This window comes from Catharus ustulatus, chromosome 1, assembly GCF_009819885.2.
Source record: "Catharus ustulatus isolate bCatUst1 chromosome 1, bCatUst1.pri.v2, whole genome shotgun sequence".
Lineage (NCBI taxonomy): Eukaryota > Metazoa > Chordata > Aves > Passeriformes > Turdidae > Catharus > Catharus ustulatus.
The window spans coordinates 78243185-78256573 of record NC_046221.1 but is presented as its reverse complement, the minus strand read 5'-3'; the positions used below and the strand labels follow the sequence as shown (position 1 = coordinate 78256573).

General features: G+C 35.7%; 1 protein-coding gene across 3 annotated transcripts in view; it reads right to left on the bottom strand.

The window, feature by feature from the left end:
• Positions 1-6376, bottom strand: part of LOC116995757 (cadherin-10) — a 103036-nt gene extending 96660 nt beyond the window's left edge. Inside the window, exon 1 of one of the 3 annotated variants that reach the window (XM_033058713.2) lies at positions 6286-6376. The gene's annotated coding sequence lies outside the window, so the exon portion shown is untranslated. Of the gene's footprint in view, positions 1-4803; positions 4822-5874; positions 6259-6285 lie in introns of those variants that run through there. The other 2 variants (XM_033058705.2, XM_033058722.2) reach the window with 2 other exon arrangements.
• Positions 6377-13389: the final 7013 nt, after the last annotated feature.

Here is a 13389-nt window from a genome sequence, read left to right as displayed (position 1 = left end):
AATGAAATGTAATACTTCTGCAATCTTGGAAGCAAAGATATTTTTTTTATTTGGCTGTAAAGTAATTAGGTGTACCCCATTAACCCATTCATAAATTGAAGTCTACACTATTACTTACCACATCATACTATTCTGACTATTCTAATTAACTGTGTTTTTGGGTTTTTTTTTAGCAGAAAGTCAGGAGAGCAGGCTAGTAACTTTGCATATCTTATGCCACAGAATCATAATTATAACGCATGAAAAAGTAATATAGCATGCAACAGTACCGACATGTGAAAAACTTCTCCCATACTAAATGAAAGAAACCAAAAAATTAGAAGGTATCTGTACTCATAATGAAAATATGACCTATAGCATGATGTAAACTTTTTGTAAAAGATCATTTGCATAATTTGTTAATTAAATTTATTCTTACAGTTGGAAAGGAAGTAAGAACTGAAATATTGTCATTTGCTTGCTTCAATTAATCAAGTTTGTGGATTTTTTATGTTAAACATTTTTTTTTTCTTTCTATCCTTTCTATTTTTCTTGGGATTTTTTTTTGCAATTATTTCTAAAAACTGAAAGTCCAGATAATCTTCTGAATTATCTCAACATTTCAAAAGCCAACAAGCAAATATACACCCAACATTACCTTAGGAATTAAATCTTATCAATCCAATTAAGTCACGTAAACATTTAGTAAATCTATTACCTATGATGTTCATGTACAGAATCACTGACATTTTATCATAGAGTCATATGAAGGGTGGGATTGGAAGGGACCTTAAAGTTCTTCAACATCATGCAATTCCAAGCCCATCCTACCATGAGCAGCAATGCCACCCACTAGTGTGGATAGGATACCCACAGCTTCACGGGGCAGCTTGTTCCACTGCCTCACTACCTCACGAATTTCTACCTAATATACAATCCAAATTTCTACTTTTAACTACTTTTCTGGTGACACAGAGTTAAAATGGATGTACATTTATGATTCCCAGTTCCACGCAATATGGAAAAGGCATCAGGGAAATGACAGGTCCCTACTTCAAAAAGAAAGAATTTATACATTACGGGATAATTTTTCTTGGCATTCTTAGGATCAGAATAAACTTAACCATCCTCTCTCTAGTCTCAGTATTAACTCCAAATAATAACACATCCTTTGGGTTCTTGTATCTTTTCTCACTCTCATTAAAAACTCATAGATTTACTCCATGTATTTTGCCTTTTGTGTAAGATATGAAATGTTCAAAACTCTTTGGGATAAAGTCTGTGAAACTTAGAGGAACTAATAACAGAATGCACAGCTTCTAAGTTTCCTAGACACAGGTATATCTCTGTTTCATTTGTGTTTGCTATTAGGACAAATGTATGACAATTAGTAAGATTTTTTTTTTTGCATATATTAAACAGATGGAAATATTTGAAATACTTAAGTGTGGTATATACATGCAATAAAAAGTTCAGTTATACATATTTATTTTATATTAGGTTGGGGGAGAAAAATTATCAGTCCTCTAGGACAATGCATTTTGAGTCTTGCTAATAGTACTGCAAATTACATTGGTAGACATTCTTCATGTTCAAAAAATCTGGATATTATAGCATTGCAGAGTTCATGAGGATTGAGGTCATCTTTTAGGATCATGCTCTGGTCTGGATAAGTGCTGGTATGCCATATTCTTTATGTTATAAAGCAAAACATTGCAATAAGGTGATAAAATAAACCCAATCTGTAATGAGGTAGGTGATGGAATATTGTTGCTTTTCATTATTTCCAATTAAATTCCTAAATCTTTGTATTTCGCTGATGCAGCCTGTTGGTACATGGTACACACTTCCAGACTTGAGCTTATATCCCAGAGTAGATGTCCTGTGACAAGCTAGGAAGTAGCTCTGAGATACTACTGGAGTTTTATGCCTCCTACTGGACATACTTCTTCAGCAAAAAAAAAATTACAATCATCATCTATTTGATCTAAATAAAGACAAGAAACCAAAGTGGGACTTGCAGAAAAAGTCAAGTAATAAAAGGCTGAATTAAATTAAGGAAGAAACTTTGCAGCATTCTGCTTCCTAGAATGCAAGCCCTGTTTCAGATAAAGGTTGTCCCTGATTTACCTCTACTGCAAACACACACACATTTGAGGTAATTGTCTCTGACATTCAATAACCAGGAAGGTTGCATGCATGCAAAAAAAAACATATGTATAAGGCTTCAACTAGTAATTTTTTGCCAGATCACCCACACATTAAAAAACAGACTGATAGACCAGTAGAGAGAACATATAAGCTCAATAGCCTTTGGTTGAGTGGTGTTCTGGATTCCCATACAGAGCAAAAGAAAAAAAGTGCTCATGTAAAAGTGCACAGGTTCAACCCATACTTTTTTTTTTTTTTTTTTTTTTCCCTGTATGCAGTGGTAAGTATTATTTGCACAGGTCCCAGAGATGGTGATCTTTTTTTTTAATTGTTCTCTTGTAGAGTCATTAAGCTGCAGAAATGGGGAAATGGGCATGTTAGGGAAGTCACCATGCCAAGGTTTCAAAGTTGAAGAGATGTAAATCCAGGGAGCAGAAAACAAGCCACTTTTGGTGTAGGAGTTCCTCTTGCCTAAAGAGAGATATGGGGAATATATAGAGCTTAGAATACCATCGTTGTTTCTTCCCCTTTTTTTTTTTGCTTTTAAGTTTTTCCAGAAGTTAGACAGTGAAGGATTTTTTTTCCTTTCTCAAAAAGCAAGTGTTCACATTAGTGGATTTGAAAGTGCAGGATGTACAGCATGTGTGCTTTTTAATCACCTAATGTTTCAGTGAAGTGTACCTTTAGTTTCAATGACCTTTCATTGCTAGTTACATACTATTCAGAGCAAATGAAAGTGTGTTACGGTGTGGCATTCTTATGTGCAGTGAAGTCACCTTTCATATTTTACTCAGGCATATTTAAACTGCTCATGAGAAGATGGTTTTTACTTTTCTAATTTCAGTTTTCTTCCTTTACAGTAAATGATGTATCAAATAATATGATAGTGAAAAGCCCATAGCAAATTCAGTGGTAATGCAGAACGAATATTCATGTGGTTCTCTGAATTCACTCACAAAATGTTCCTTACACCCTTAAATTCTTCCCAAATAATCAGTAATTTTCTTCTATTTCTCTCAGTCATATAATTAATTATAATGCCAAAGAATTAACCATAGAGTAGGTTTTTTCAAATCTATAAAGGACACATTGTGAAGTCCAGTTAAAACACCTTGGTGTTCACAACTATGATTTCAGGTTATGCTAATGAATGAATGAAAAATAATATTATCATAACCCCATATTCACCATTATTACTACTCAACAATAATAGTTCAATCTTACTTTGACCCCCCCTGTACCAGTGCTGCAACCTAGTGGTATGCCAGGGTATAAAATTATACTCCTTTTCAATCAGCCTGTAAGTATGGTTAGCAGACCTAAAAAAAAAAAAAAAATCACTTGCACAGAATTATCCAGATGAAACAGGTTCTATTTCATTCATTTCTTTCCTTAAGAAATCACGTTGAGATCAGGAAATTACTCTCTTAGATTCAGAGGCAGATATTATCTTCAAATTAACATTTTCTGACTTTTAATTATTTAACAAGGAAAATAACTTACATTACTTAGATGAAATTTGTATACTTCTTTGTATGTCTAGATGTGCATTTTATAAATCTCTCTCTACATTAAATTAATTCTATGATTATTTGCCTTCATATATAACATTATTTTTCTGCATTTTCCAACTACTGTTAAGCACAGAAAAGAACAGTAGTCACAGTGTCTACTGTGAGCACATTTCAGTATTTCATCATTCTTCACAGATCCTTTGTCTATTGAGAACATGGAAGTGTGAAGTTTTAGTGTATCTATACTCATTTATTCTAATGCAAAGCCAGAAAGATAATTTAGGCATATATAAGATACTACATATAGTGTTTTTAAGATGTATTTTGCTATTTCCTTTTTCATAAACTCATTTAAAGTATTATAAATATAAACGGTTGGCAAGGCAAGTAGCCAAGACCTATTTTCCAATGCTACCCAAAGTAACAAAAAAATCAAATAATCAGGATCAGTTTTCAGCTTAAATATATGCATTATAGTGAACACTCTTCACATATTTCAATGCTCTTATATAAGTATACAACATTGTCTTAACACCACACATAAAAAAACACAGACATACATTTAAACTGAAATTAGTAGAAACTGCTGTAGAAATGATTACCTATTCATTCAAACTTTTATGTAACAAAGTATATAAAAATATGAGAAGACTCCCTCAGGCCCAAACTAGATTAAGATTTGATAGTCCAAGAAGTATTCCTCTCTTGACATAAATCCATACTGACTCTAAATAGATGGTTTTCAACTCTTGAGGAAGATAACCTGTTTCCTTTTTGCTTTCCTTATTTCCCTAAGTTCCTTTCTTCATTTCCTCCTCAAAAAGAGCACAGACTGCTATTACATTCATAACATAGGCAATTAATATAAAAGTTGTAAAAATCTCAATAAATCCTAGTACCAGACTCATAATATTCCTAGTAAATGGCATATGTGAAAAGGATTTAGAGATTCAGAAGTGTGTTCCAGTCTCCCACTCTCTGCTTTTCCCCTCCAGTAATATCACCATGTAAAATTACAGCCTGCTACCTTTAAAAGAAAAAAAAAAAAAAAAAAAAAAAAAGACACTGTTTTTTACAGACCTGCTTACACACTGTGCACATACACACTCATACACATCCACACATACATGCACAACAAGTTGTATATTTAAAAAAATACCTTCAAAGCAACGGGAGTGCTGTTGGGATAATACAGAGGCTTTTACTGAAATGAAAGATGAAGATTATAGGCAACAGCTCCATTTGTGTGGAAGCAACAGAGATGATAGGTCCATTTTAAAATGCTGGTTGCTATTTGTCACTGATTGCACGTGTAGACGCATTCTCCTAAGCTGAAGGGCTGTTAGATTTTCACAGCTGCAACTAGCATCATGTACAGTATGAGCCTATTGAAAATTTCTTATGCGGCTGACAATGCCACCAATAGTTAGTAGTTGGGAGCATGGATTTAGGTTTGCATTGTGCTGAATTAATTTAACACCACATCAAATATGGATTTTATTGCAGCAGTGACAATAAATGCTCAAACAGGTGCAGACTGAATTTTTCCTCCCTCCACCTTTTCCCTTCTATCCCCTGGTTTTCCCTTCTTCTTCCACTCTCCTTGTACTGAAATGTCAAACCAGGCAATCCATGTGCATATAGCTCTTTACAGATATTTGAAATATTGCTAGTATCCACTTTGCTATCCCTCCCCACAGGGATTTCCTTCATAAGAAGCATTTTCTGTGAGTGTAGATAATTATTCTGAAATTCAATGCAGGGCAGAACGATTAACAGTGAAAGCTGCAACAGACTTGCACAGGTATACAGAAAGTGAGAGCACATATGTGTATGCTTCATGCTATGCTCATAACTGTTACACCATGAAGCACATGAAACATTGTGCTTTTTTCAATTCAATTAGACTTGCTCCCCCCATACTGAATTTGCAAGAACTGACTATAGATGGAAACTGCTGCTCAAGAGACAGCCTGCTTACTAGGAGAAAAAAAAAATTTAAAAATGCTTAGTGTTTCAATCCTGAATGCATATGATGATATCGGTTTACTTTGAGGAGAGAATGCACAGCAGTTGTTTCCTATCCCTCCTCTCATTGCTCCTGACGCATATTTATAAAATGCAAAAAGTTGCATACAGTAGAACAAATATACGAATTGCATTAAACAACATACTGTAATAATAATAACTGTAATAATATCAACAGAAAGAAAATTAGAAAGGTTCCTACCTTTTATTCTGCTGAGAAAGTGAAGTAGTGTCCACCTCAACCAAACTGAAAAACGAGCTACTTAGAGTCCTTTTTCCGGTCAGTTTTCTCCTGTTATTTTTTAAGACTGATCCTACTTGGATCTAACTCAGGCTTTTTCCCCCAGCATCACTTAACTCTGGACAGTCCGGAACCAAAGCTAAGGGGGAGCTCTCTCCTCTCCGACTGGCTTTCATTCAGAGCTTCTGATTCTGATTTACCAAAAAAAAAAAAAAAAAAACAAAAAAAACAAAAAAACAAACCCACCACCACCAAACCAAGAGGCAGCACTGAAACACACACGCAGGCAGCACGCACACACACACACAGCTCTCGCTGTCCCTGCTCAGAGGGGAGCGGGAGAGGCGCTGCTGCTGGAGCCGCAGCACTTACCCTGGGAAGCTCGGAGCCCGGGAAGCGCAGCCTTCCCGAGCACACAGTGATTTGCAAGTGAATGCGGTGGGAGGGTACAGCAAGCGGAAAGCTTTTTTTTGTGAAAGCCTGTCGTCCTCCCCTCGCTGCCAGAATGGTTCTCTGATTCTGAAGTCTAAGCCTCATCTGTTTAGCTTGTGGAAATCAGGAATACTGAAAACACCTCCACTTTTTGCGGTGTGTTTTTCTTCATTAAATGTAGCCACTTCATTGTATCACCAGCGGTCAGTGTCTATGAAAGATATATCCGTTTAAAAAATAGCATGCTGCCAAGTTAAAGAAAGACCTTTCAGGGCTGGGATAAAACCAGAGAGTAATTATTTTCTTCACTGAGCCGCTTTTTCTATTAGATTAGTAACATTTTTCTTTACACCTCACTATTTTGCCTTAGGAGTAATACAAAACAAGACAGCTTGAAAATTAGGTATTTTCACATTTCCAGAGGTTCTAAAAAAAATTCAGCATCACTACTAATTCCCCATTAATCTTTTCCCCCATTTGGTACTTGGGATACCCGGTTTTATTTTAATCATTATATTTGGACTTCACATTTTGCAGTGTGTTTCTTTTCATCGAGTAATCTGTGTGGGTTTCATGTTTCTAATACAGCAAATTGGACTTAGCACAATCCTCCTTGGATCATATCAAATTCAATCCTTTCATTGTGACACTCTAGAGAGTTATGTGTACATTAGTTAGAAGAGATTTAACAAATAGTCACATAAGATTAAACCAATGGATGTCAGTATTGCTCTATTTAAGAAGTGTCATAAGAGGTTTTCTCTGGTTGCAAAAAAAAACTCTTCAAAAAAATAGGGAAAGCCAAATTATCTTAAAACAGGAGTTGAAAAATGCATTTGGGAGTGAGGAAGAAAGTAAGAATGAGAACTATTTAATTATTAGGAAATTTAATAAAGAAATATGTTGTTTACTGTGTGTTGTTAGGCTACTCAGTGTTAACTGTTCTGCTTGTTTTTATCTGCTTTCAGGAGAAAGGAAAATTAAAAAAAAAAAAAAAGGCAAGATCCTTAACAAAACTGGTATAATTTCCTAATGTAACTACCTGCTGTTGCTTCCCCTTATTTGTAATCATCAGTAGGAACAGAAATGACCCATCACCTAAGCACAACCTTTTGGCAGATGAGCAAGTCAGCATTTCAGTAACGTGCTATACTAGCATGTGAAGACATCATCTGGAGACAAAAACAAGTAAAGCAGCAAAATGCCAAGTGGTGGGGGCAGAGGGAATATCTTTTTACTGCCATTTATGAAATGATTTTGTTTTGAAAAATTCATCTACCCTGCCAGATTTTTAATCTTTTGAGGAAAGCAATTAAATTCAGTGACTTTCATTGTACTTGGGCTCATAAATACACAGTGTCAGGTATAAAATATCTGTAGGAAAAAGAAAATACTTTCCTTCTCCATTTCCCATTCTTTCATCACTATAAAAATCAGAACTGCCGTGTACCCGCTCCTGGTTTCCAGACTTTCATTCTTGGTCCTTTGACAGGAAAAGAGAGGACTGGAGGATCTAACTCAAGCTTCCTAGTCTCTACCACCATTTGACACTATACTATGTAAAAATACATTCACAGCTCCCAGTAATTCATGGGGAACTGGTGATATTATTGAGGCACCTGTGCTGTCTTCCAAGTTTGCTCGCTTGTTTGTACAAAACTGGAAGCACAAGATTCTTTTATTTTAGGCAAATCCTCTCATATCAATCAGAGGGTAAAGTCCATCGAACTTCCTTTTTGGACTACACCAACTGTACTTCTGTCTCCTAACATATTAGATTTAGGCTTTGATCCCATAGTAGAATGCTGATTATATTAGAATAAAAGTTGCACTTTCAGTTTAGTAATACTAGCAAATTAAATTATGATGAAGATACAGATATGCTCAAATGTATATACATGGCTGCAAAAAAAACTTTTTAAAGCTGGACTACTTTTTGGATGATGAACAGAATATGAAGACTTGAATATTAAGGTTGAAGCCTCATCTCTTTTTACAATTTTTCTCATTCGCAACCATGAAGTTGACAATAAATGACAATTTCTGTATATGCACAAAAATCTATTCTACATATGCACACACACATACGCACAGAGAACTATGCCAAATTTTGAATTTAAGAAAATAAATTGAATAATTCAGGTAAAAGGAGGTCAGAGGCCCTGACTATGTGCTTACTCTCTTTTTTGAGAAGTATTTTGGTACATTTCTTCTAGGATTTTATTCAGCTGAAGTGAACCTATTCTATCCTAGAGAGATATTAATTTATTCAGGCATAGTTACTGCAAGTCACACTTGTACCGTTAAACTGGACTGACTTAGGGAGTTAAAGTTTAAATCTAGAAAAGCCATGCTTTGTCACAAACTATGGTTTCTGTTGGTATGGCCAGCTGCTTAAAATTCAGTGTCTATGAATACTGATAGCATATGGACATCTAAGGAAAAACATTTTTTCAACCATATACTTATTCATACACATGACAGTAACTTTAAAACAAGGTGGCATCATAACCTACTTTTAACACTGCCTAATATTTCCCATTAGAACAGTCAATTTTTAGATATTTATACATTTACCAAACAAACTATTTAGGATTAAATTTTCTATGCTGTTGGTCTGCCTTGGGCAGAAATAACTTTAAAATATTTCAGCCAAGTTAATACCGAAATTTCAGAGAATCAGGAAAAATTATGCTGCTGAAATTTCTCACAGGAGTGAAACGACCCTCATGTTTCAAAGGCAGAATGTGAAACTCCACAGGGTACAGCTGGCCTTTGAGTCACAGAAGCTTACCAGTGGGGACAGATTAGCTCAAGGAATATGAAAATAAGGGCTGGTAGAAGCAGGAGTGGAGGCTGGGGGACTGATTCTTCTTTGCCAGCAAACAGAAGAAAAAACCAAAATGTCTGTCCTACCTACTGGAATTCTCTCCAATCGCTGTTGGCCCACATGGAGCATGACAGAACATTAAAAGCCTCATGAGCGCTTGAAATATTGATCAGTGTGGTGCTTGTAAAGACTCCAAACCTAGCAATGTCTGTATGGAACTTAATCATCCTATTTCTCCATGGTTTTATTCCACATTTGATTTTTTTTTTATCTCTCTAAAATTGTACTCAGAAACCTTACAATAAAAGTCAAGTGCTCCAAAATTAACAAAGGCCAGAATTGTTTATTATAAATAAAGAAAATGAAACTTAAATATTGTAGTCCATATATTTAATATATTGCATACATGTAATCCTGAAAGTACCCTTCCTCAATTCACAAGTTGGGTTGGTTTATGGGTGAATCACAGTCTGGCAACAGCTATCTAGAAAGCATTGTCTCTTATGTTGGCCAGAAACCTTGTAGGGACCAGAGCTGAATGGAAGGGAAAATAGAAGTTTTCACAATGAAAACATTCTTCTTTGAATGTGACCATATCTAATCCTCTGCCGCTTATACCTGCTTGATGCTTGATGTTACTTGAACAAGATATCTTTTATGGCTACTTTCCTCTTGTCTTATTATTTTGAAGTTTCTGATTGAAGTGCTAGGTCTGATATAAAGAAGTGCTGAACACTCAGATTCATGTGCTGAAGTAACAGCAAAAATTGCAAAAGTGAAGTCTGATTCTCTGTGAGTTTTCACTAAGTCAGCCAGTACTTCTGATCATGGTCTCTCTCTATGTCTTAAATTATGTGTTTTGGAAAAGGGTAAATATCATGGCCCCGAGTCAGACACTTAGTAAGAAGAAAAGCTAATGTTTGGAAAGCATTAATGTTAGAACTACAGAAGTCCTTAAGAAAAAAGTAGGATTTGAAAAATTTGTCCCAAACAACATCATACACATACATTGAATAATCACAATGAAGCAGATTTTTTTTTAAAGAATATGTGCCTTTGAGACAATAATCTAGGAAAATATAATGATTGCTATGCACCACATTGCAGTTACAGGACAAGTAAATAATTTTAATATTTCCCAAAGTTCTGTAAGCATGAATCTAAAGCCTTAGCTGTTTTCTTCTACAATGACTTCATGCACATTTGTAATGTTGACTATTTATTCATGAAATGCCCATGAATGTACAGGGTGCTTGGGTATGGAGTCTAGTTGGACGCCACTTGTTAGCAGTATATCCCAAGCATGAGGATCAGGGACAATACTGTCAAATATTGTAATTATCAGGATGATAGGGCAGAGTGTATCCTCAGAGAGTTTGTTGCTGACACCAAACTGGGAGGAGTGGTTGATGGGCCATACTGCCATTCCAGAGGCGCCTAAACAGGCTGGAGAAATGATGAAAATGAGAAATAATGGGAACCTCCTGAAGTTCACCAAGGTGAAGTGCAAAGTTCTCCACTTGGGGAGGAACAATTCCATGCACCACTATATTCCAGAAACTGGCCAACCAGAAAGCAGCTTGGCAGAAAAGGATCTGGTGGTTCTACTGGGCACCAGGCTGAACATAAGCCAGCAACGTTCCCTTTCTGCAAAGCAGGTTGATGGCTGCATTAGGCAAAACACTGCCATCAGGTCAAGGGAAGGGATCCTTCCTCCCTGCTCAACACTGACAAGGCCATGTCTGGTGTCCTTTGTCCAGTTCTAGGCATGCCAGTACAAAAGAGATATGGACATCCTGAAGAGAATCCAGCAAAGATCACCTCACATATGAGGAAGGGCTGAGAGAGCTGCAGCTCTTTGCACCAGAGAAAAGGCTTGGGGAGATCTTATTAATGTGCATGCGCACCTGAGGGCAGAGCAGAAAGAGAACAGAGCCAGGCTCTTTTCTTAGTTGCCCATTTACAGGACCAGAGGCAATGGGCACAAACCAAAAAAGCAAGAGGTTCTTCTGAACATCAGGAAACACTTTTATCCTGTGGGGGTGACAGCACTGGTGCAGGTTGTCCAGATGGTTGTGGAGTCTCTATCCTTGGACATATTCAAAAACTGTCTAGGCATGGTCCTGGGCTACCAGATCTAGATGGCCTTTTGTGGGAAGGGCTGGGTTGGACAAGAGAACCTCCAGAGGTCTCTTAAAACCACAAAAGTATAACAATAAATAGTGGAGAGAGGCAACAGTAATAAAGGAGTAGAGGATCCTGCGTCAAACAGTCTAAGTACTGTGGAGGAACTCATTGGTAGTACTATGAACAAAAGGAAGAAGGAGCAAAATACTACACGGTGCATGCATTAAGAAAAGAAATCCAACACAACAGTATCCAATTGTGTTCATACCAGCTGCTGCTCTGACAATGCCACCATTTCCTTTAACTCTCCAAGCAGTCTCAGCAACGTCTTACAATGCCCTGACTTCTGTTATAAATCCTCCTTGATCTATTGTTACAGGAAAAAAAAAACAGAGAAAAAAAAAAGTTGTTTGGCTCCTTCATTTTATTTCAATTAAAACACGGGGGTTTTTGCAATTTTTGAAAGCTAAATTTAAGTAGCTGGCTCCAAAGAATCAGTCCAACATCTAGTCTTTTAATCATTGCAGTTATTCCAGAACCTATCTGTACATCCTGGTATCTGTTAAAACTCTTTTTAAAAGACTTTGTAAACTGCTTTTATAAATCAGCTGCATTCCTACTCCTCTATCTTAGAGTGCAGATGCTCTGATGCTGCAAGTGAATTTTAGCACAATAAACTAAAAAAGTTTATACTTACTTGGAAGACATCTACAAAAATGGAAATATGTGCCATTTATAAATGAAGCATAATTCATACAGAAGTATACACACAGAAAAGATTAAATTATGTACTAAGAAAGTTCTCCAAACAGTCTATATTGTGTAAAGATTTGTCTTGGTTTTACTTAATAATTATGGAAAAAAAATTATAGCAATCAGAGAGGTAAATCTTTATGGATTATCAGTAGCAGTCTTCAAATAGTCTAGCCTTTCTTCAGCAGTTAAAATAGACAATGCTTTTATAAAATCATGCTTTATTAATACAAGCAAGCAGAAGACTTTCAATAGAACAACTGTCCTCTGATTTGGGCAAAAATATTTCTGTATAATACCATGAAAATAAATACAAAAAAAAGACATCTTTACTTGACTTCATTAAAATTACTCTGTGGGTTTCCCCACAGAGTCAGCTAGTCAGTTGTTCTTTTTTTGTTTTGTTTTGTTTTTTGTTAATACTAGTTCAAGCTTTGTTAAAGTTAATTTGCAGATATAAGATATGACACAGTGTAAAAAACCCACTGCACTGCAAAATGTCCTTAGTGATAGATATGTGAAGGTTGCCAGATTTCTCTTTTCCTTGAGCTTTTAATTTCTTAGTTTTCATTCAGTGATAACTGCACCAGAAATGTTACAAACAATTACAAAAACTTGTTCTTTGATTTCCTCCTAGCATTAATACATCTCTCTGCATTCCTAAGTAAATGAGATTTTTTATACTTCAGGCTTATTGACATGTTTGCTTTAGATGCATGGTTTTGATTTAATATCATATACCAGTGCTGTTACACATAAATCTGTCTCTGCAGGTTTATAAGGAGGTTTAGTGTCATTCCATTACAGTTAAATAAGAATGTGCATGTAAATGCAATTGCAAATAAATTAACAAATGCACAAGAAATCCTTCTTCCCTTGATAACATATCTGGAAGAACACTGATTAAATGTATCAATTTTGCATTTGTCAAGTGTGATGGTGATGCATTAAGAACAGCTAAAACTGCTAACCATCTTTAGATCAATTGCTCACAATTGAAAGAAACTACATTCCCTCAGAGAACAAAATCAAATTCAACATACATTTTCAGCCTAAATAATACCAGGAATTATATTTATAGACAAAAGCAGACAGTAAATCATAACCCTGCTCAGTAGAAAAGACAAAAAACCAAAAAAATGTTACATTTCAACATCTGTAATGTTGTTGCTATATTACATTTGAATTCAGAGACTTAGAGACATTTTAAGCTCCTTAGTCATTTAACAGTTCATATGACTCTTGACTCTCCTCAGCTTTAACAGGTTATGAAAAGTGCTAGTCTTGTGCTATCATCTACTTGAGAGGTACACCTTCAACTCAGTCTAGCATAT